Here is a 7,492-nt window from a genome sequence, read left to right on the forward strand (position 1 = left end):
GGAGGTCAAGGAGAGCCCCAAATGTAGACGATGAGAATCAGCTCTCTGCACAAGGGAAGTGGAGGGTGGTGGGTAGGTGAGAGTTGGTGTGAAGGGGTGTGGGTGAAGGGTGCCATTGCAGACAAAGGAAGAAACAGGGATATAGGTCCAGAAATGGTGGGAGTGGGGTGGTGGCAGAACCTCAGGGGGCTCCCTGCAATTATTTCTGCAGCCTAAAGCAAGAGGTATAATGGCATTAGAGGGCAAAGCCGGGCAGCTGCAAGCAGGAAGGAGATGGTGGGGGAAGAAACTGCGGGAGACTTGAGAAAATACTGGGTAACATTGACAGGAAAAATAGTTGTTTGGATGTGGGCCAGTGACAGAGTAAGAGTAGGATAATCCAAGCCTCCTGGAGCCAGGAGAAGGTTTGTTAGGTTGGGACATTGAGTTCAGTTTCAGACTCGTCATTGATGAGAGCTGAGGGTGTAGCTGGGATACTATTTGGAAGAGAAGTGCACAGCAACTTAGGTGTGAAGATATTCATATGTATTGCATGCTGCAGCACTCAAATATGCTACTTAACATATTTATTATGGTTTCTTTTTGAAGTCTTCCATTTAATAGCAAAAAATCCTGGATTTATTAGAGGGAATCTGTAACTCAGTCCATGAACATGGGGCCTTATAGCATTTGAAATTAAATTTAGAAATATATCACATTTTCCACAAATGCTAGGCATAATGAACAAACAAAATCCAGCAAACAACAAGCCTATTCTGAGCCGTCGTTGTTCTTCATTCTACCCCCTACACTGGTCTTCACACTTGTCAATCAGTGTGGCCATGCAGGGAGCTCACATATTATACTGCATCCTACCTCCGCCTTCTTGCTGTCAGTGTTTCAACACAGTGAAGCTGCAAAGAGGAGGAACTTCTTTTTTTTTTTTTAGATGGAGCCTCACTATGTCACCCAGGTTGGAGTGCAGTGGAGTGATCTTGGCTCACTGCAACCTCCACCTCCTGGGTTCAAATGATTCTCCTGCCTCAGCCTCCTGAGTAGCTGGGATTACAGGCCCCTGCTACCATGCTTGGCTAACTTTTTGTATTTTTTTTAGTAGAAATGGGGTTTCACTATGTTGGCCAGGTTGGTCTTGAACTCTTGATCTTGTGATCCACCCGCCTCAGCCTCCCAAAGTGCCGAGCTTACAGATGTGAGCTGCTGCGCCTCAACAAGGATGAAGTTTTAAATTATCCCTTTATACATCCTGGGAGACTTCACTGATATTGCTCAAGATGTGTTACTGGGAACACACAACACGTTTTGCCCAAGATGTGTTGCTGGGAACTCAGTACTAGATGCCATTTTTCTTGATTAAAAACCAACCTCAGTGATATTTTCTCCAGATAATCTCTTTTCCTGGACACATTTATTTTATCATTATTTCTTTATATCTCATCTTCTATGTACTACTGTTACCCTTTGCTCTGTTGGTCGAGTGGAATTGGTAGCAATAGGTGTTCAATCTTTCATGACAACTTTGCCACTTTGAAATTTGAAAACACTGTGAGGTTTTTAAAGATATAGTGGAGGGTACTGTTTAATAGAGTATTAATAGCAAACATATAAAGACAACCCCTTCAGGACCTGGAAATATTTTTGTCAAATGAAGTTTTGCTTAAAGTAATATATTGCCATTATTCGTCAATTGAACTCAGTTTTTAAAAGAATGAAGTTGTCTGCGTCTTTCTTGATTTATTCATTCATTCATATAGTGCATACTTATTAAGCACTTATTATGTGTTTTGCCAATTTCAGGTAATAGGAACATAATGAACAAAAGAAACAAAATATTTTGCCTTGACAGAACTTACCTTTTAGTGAGGGAACACAGGCCATATTAATACAAAAGTAAGATTTGTGGATATTTACTAATTGTTATGACACACCACTAATACATTTTTTTCTTGTTTTATACCAAAGGAAATAGTACTATTAAATAATTAGACAAAATTCAACAATCTTCTTGGTGCAGTTCAATTTTATTATATTTATATATTTTTTAATTGAATGCAAACAATTTTTTCCTTTCAGTCTAAAAATGTTGATTAAAATCCATCCCTTTACCCAGCAGTGGTACAAACATGTTTGAAAGAGTCTTAGAAAAATTCATCCATTTTTTATTTTCCTACTTCAAAAATAAATCAACTGAAGCTTGGAGATCTTATGTGACTTCTCCAAGGATGTATAGTTGATATCAGAGATGGAAGAAAATCCAGTACATTAAGGAAGCAATTCTGAGAATATTTATAATTACTTCATGATAGAGTGGAATAAGACTAGAAGTGAACTTGATTTATTTTCAGATTTAAAAAAAATCATGAATCAAAACATGCGAAGTGGCTTAAAATCAAACGTTGGTTGAATTGAGTGGGAAAGGTGAAATGGGACAAAAATATGCATGAACTATATCTCAGCATTGTTCCATAGACGCCATGTCTTGTCCCTTGATATGCATTTTTTTTCTTAAATTTTAGAGCATAATTAAGTTACTCCTTAATGACTATTTTGAGGGACACCTACAAGTGTATAAAAATAAAAGCCAAGGTATCTGAACTACCCATTTCCGTAAGCTTGCTAAATAAGCCCCTCTTCCTGCACCTCTCTAGGCAACTGATCCTGAGCACACGTCTCCACGGCGGCATGAGTCATTGCTTTTTAGATCACACTCTCCGTGCAAGAGCCGAGAAATCGATATCTCTCACAAGGTTGCAGACGTGCTGGAAACTGATTAGTCATTAACCTATTGTCACTCCTCTCAGCGCCCATGGAAGGAGCTGCAGCATGTCCATGGATTTTGAAAGAGTATCAGGAGTAAACTTCTCCACGGCAGTGGGCATTTGTGAAAGGTCTATTCTGGAATACCAGTACCATCTTCTCACATGTTAAGGGGCAAAAATCTCAGTGAGTCACCCCAAATCAGGTTTTACAGATGATTTTTTGAAATATTGATTCTGGTATCGTCCCTGAAAATTTAGTTGATCAAATAAGCCCATAAAGTAGGGTCTTTTCAAGGCATGTAAGGACCATTTGGCACCGGATGGACAAGAAAATGAACATATTTAATGTTACAGTCAGCAACTTTTTGTTGATGCTTTGGAAACTGAACTGCAAAGAAGTGCTTAAATGAACTGAAAGAGTTAATTTGACTTCTAAGAGCCATAAACTGGCTTGGGTTGGGTGGATTCTGTATTCCCAGACTCTGGTTCAATAAAAATGTAAATGTTATCTGGGTACACAAAGCATATTTCATGGTGATAATGAATCTGTTGACATACTGTTCATACTTTATTATATAAATTTTAGTAATGTATTTGCCACAGAGAAAAATGAATACACGGGGAAAGACTCTGTGCTCAGCTCTGCAACCTGCCCCGGGTTGGCTGGCACACGTCCGCTTCTGTCCTTGGCGCAGTTTGCTGGGCTGCCTTGATTTAATCAATCAGAACCCTGTGGATGTTGAGAGGAGCACGACGGCGTCATTGACTGAGCTAATCTAACTGGATTTGAAATAGGAGCTAGAAGATGGTTTATTTTTAAACCAAAACCCGCTGATGCATAAAACTATCCTGCAGCGTGATTGCTTAGATTTATAATCGATTGGGTGTATCTTAGTGTGTATGTAATCCATGAGCGGTGACCAGACTAGGAGGGGATAGGTGGCTTGAGTTCACAGGCAGAGGAGGCCTTGTGCTTTGGCTGGCCTGCCATAGGCTCTGCCTGCAGGCCCAGACTGGAGTGCTGTTTAGTGTGACCTGTTACCAGGACAGTCTTTCTAATTTGCAGGGCCACGGGCAGAATGGACATGTAGAACCCTTTGATCAAAAATTTGTAAGAATTTCAGGGTGGTGACAGCAGAACCTTAAACCAGCTGCACAAGTCACAGACCCAGAAAGTCAGCCTCGCTTGCTGGGTTTTGAGGATAGAGGGCTGCCCTCTAGCGTTACAGGAAAGAGAACTTCTGTTTCCTGATGTTTGCTTTTTATTTTTTCTCCCACAGGCCCCGTTAGAGATTCCCCAGCAGGTTTCTTTTTGCCACAAATAAATTGCTACAGAGTAAATCTATGGGAGAACCCCTTGCTCTCCATGCCCTACCCTTGGAGTGGCGGCCCTGCTACCCAGAGGCACAGAGATGAACCACAGGACTCCTCGGGGTCCCTTTAGTTTCAAGAGTCCGTATTTCACACTCCTGGCTTTGTACTAAAGGACATTTTTCATTTTACTTCATATGGCTTGTGAGTTATTATTTTGTTTCTTTTTTTCTTTTTATCCTTTTTTAAAATAGAAACCGTTGTGGAAAACTTTTTAAAATGCATACTTAGCGCACTCTACTCTAAAACATAAATACAGCCACTGTAATGATCGTACTGTTCCACTTTTTTTTGTATTAAACATAAAGCAACGACAGAAGCCCCCATAAAAATAAGCATCAAAACAAAACAAAGATCCAACAAAGCCTCAGAGAAGCCCTGACATATTCTTGATTTTTATATTATTTTCCTTCCAAGTCGTGTGTCTATGATGATGAAATTCAAATTGTAGTGTTCAGGAGGAAAGGAGGAGTAGGAATGTTGATTTTTGTTCCTGTTTCACTTCTTGTAGCCCTACTTTTCAAAGTAAATTGGAAACTATTACAAGGGTCCCAGGATCCCTGTCTTTCCCACCCCCTCATCCTGCCCCCTTCATCCAGCACATGGTAGGTACAAAATGTTAGTTGAATGACTGATGAAAGGATGAGTGAATTAAAAAAACTCAAAGGGGTCAAGGGCAAAATAATTTCCATGTCATTACATTGTAACAAAGTTTCTTAAACGTCTTAAGACTCCCTTTACTATACAGAGAACATATATATGGTATAGATAATGGATATTTAAAAGATTCCACTTCCCCACTAGGAAGAAGGAAGCAGTAATTAAGCATTTCCTTTTCCTCACAAGTTTTTTGGCTCTTTTAGCATAAACCTAAATGACAGATTATTTATTTTTTTCTTCCCTCTTGAGTGGGCGAAGGCAAACATCAATACAAGGGGTAAAGAAGAAGCAAGGATTGGAGAGAAGATAAATAATTAGTCTGTTGCTAACACAGGAAAGGACTGGAAATGTGCAACTCTGCCCACCCCAGAACGACCAAGCACACAGCAGGAGGAAGACAGAACCAACACAATGGAAACCGTGTCCAGCTGCCCACTCAACCATGTTTCCTTGGAAGGGATTGGGTTCTGGATATTTATACCGGGGATTCATCAGTGTTGTCTGTCATTGAAGCTTGCTCTCAGAACCTTTAGAAACCTAAAATCTGGGAGTATAGTAATCACATCCTCAGGTTCACATCAAAGCACTGAGCCAAAGCACCCAGCCCAGTGAGGATTGATGGGAGGGTCTGAGGTTGAAATTACCTGGGTTACAGTCGCAGGGGGGTGTTGGAGTAGGGGTTGAGGCGGCAGTCCACGAACCCAGCAGGGAAGAGATTTTCTTTCTGCTCTTAGGGCAGGATGACCCACGGTGGGAGGTGAGCCTTGGGACCTACAGGATGCTTCAGGGGGACCCCCTCCTACCCATTGCCTCCTCCTCCACTCCTTGCCTCCAGGTCCTCAGAAGGAGGGAAGTCCAGGGACCATGGAGCCTGGTGGGGCCGGACCTGATGTCCTGCACGCTGCCCTGAGCCCAGTCTCCCCGGCCACCTCCGTGCCTCCGGTCTCTGTGAGATCTGCGTGAGCTGTGCAGCTCCTGAGCCCTCACCCTTAGGCCCCGTGGGCACTGACTGCTGCTAAAATGAAAACCTCTGGAAGGATCCCGCCTGGGTCTCCGTGCCCGGCCTGGCCCTGTGCTCAGGGTAACACAGCTACCTAACTTACATGCCCTCTGCAGCGAGGAGGACACGACAGCCAGGGAGGCGGGGCATGGGGCCATTCGAGAAGGTTCTAAGGTCTTAGGTGGTGACAAAGGCTGAGTCCTGAGAACTGGTCATCTCCTGGAAGAGATGAAAAGTATATGGAACAGCCCTCTGGGGCTGCCCTCTGGGCTGCTCGCTGGTGGCAGGAGAAGGGAGGGTCCCTGTGCCTTGGATTCTTTAGGGTAAGGCTTTGGGGGAGGAGGTGGGATTTGGGGGCTCTTTGGGCCGGACTACACTCAAACAGCAGGAAACCTCCAGAAGGGTGGGTTCCTTTGGTGATCAGCGATGAAGTCCCTTCAGCCCCCAGGGCGAGGGCCAGCGACCTCCACTCCCACGTGTGTCGGGAGGGGACACTGTCCCTGATGACATCTGCTCCCAAGGCTCCTGTCGGGTCTCTAGCGCCTCCTGCGTCCAGTCCCCCAAACTCCCAGGGCCCAGCCGCTCTCCCCAGCGCCCCTTTGCCGCCATTCCCGCTCGGCAGAGGGGCTCGGTGAGGACCACGACCAGCCACGGGGCACTTCTGTAAACCTGTGAAACCACAGGCTTACATGGCACCTACAAAGTGTGACTGAGGCTGAGCGTGCAGGGCGCAAGGGCGGCTGTCCCCCGAGGCCGTGGCGGGGGCTCCCCTTGCAGTCACTACCGCTTCACTTCCACATCGTGCAGGTCTCCAGTTAGCGTCCTCTGGCGTTTCCGCGCCCTGCCGCCCTTGCAGGGAGCCCCGGCCCTCTCAAAAGGGTGGAGAAGTTGGGGGAGCCCTCAACCCCGCTGCGCTGAGGGGAAGAAGGGCTGGACGGTAAACCCGTGCCCAACGCGGGGAGGCTGGAAAGGTGGGAAATCCCCTCCAGGGCCCCAAGAGAGTGAAAAGGAGGGAGTCTCCCGCTGTCCTCTGACCCACGTACTAAAGGAGGGACCCCCGGGTCCTCTGACCCCGGCTGTGCTCTGTGACTGTGGGGGAGGGTGGGAGCAGGCCCCGCAGCCCGCTAAGGGGTGGGGAACAGGAGGGCGGCAGCCTCCCTGCCCGCTGCCCTTGAGGTACTGGAGAGGAGCTTAGGAGCCCCGCAGTGCTCCGAGCCAGGTGGGGCGGAGGAGTCGGGGGGTGGGACTCCCTCCCTCCACCCCCTAGGCTGTGTTCTCACTTCTTAGTGGGGAGGGCTGTCCCTCCCACCCCACCCACGCTGCACTCCGGATAGGGTAGAGGAGGTGGACGACCCGGTGGCTGAGTGTGGGAGGGCGCCGGGCGAGGACGACCCCTGGCCGGGGCGCAGCGGGAGCTCCCCAAGTCAGCCACTCCCCCCACCGTCCAGCCCCCGCAGTCCCCAGCCTGCAGTCCGGCCGTCGGGTGGGGGCCTACACCGCCCCTGCACAGAGGCCGGCTGCGTGCGGGGCGGGGAGCGGCGGGCGGAGGGCCCCGTGGAACCCGCCCCCTCCCGCGAGGTGGCGGTGGCGGCGGCGGCGCCGGGAGCTGCCCCCGAGGCCGCCGCCCGGCCCCCGCCCGCGCGTCAGCGCGCCCAGCCCGGGGCGCCGAGCTCCGCCTGCGCCGGAGGCCCCTGCGCGCAGCTCC

This window comes from Theropithecus gelada, chromosome 6, assembly GCF_003255815.1.
Source record: "Theropithecus gelada isolate Dixy chromosome 6, Tgel_1.0, whole genome shotgun sequence".
In the NCBI taxonomy this organism is placed as follows: domain Eukaryota; kingdom Metazoa; phylum Chordata; class Mammalia; order Primates; family Cercopithecidae; genus Theropithecus; species Theropithecus gelada.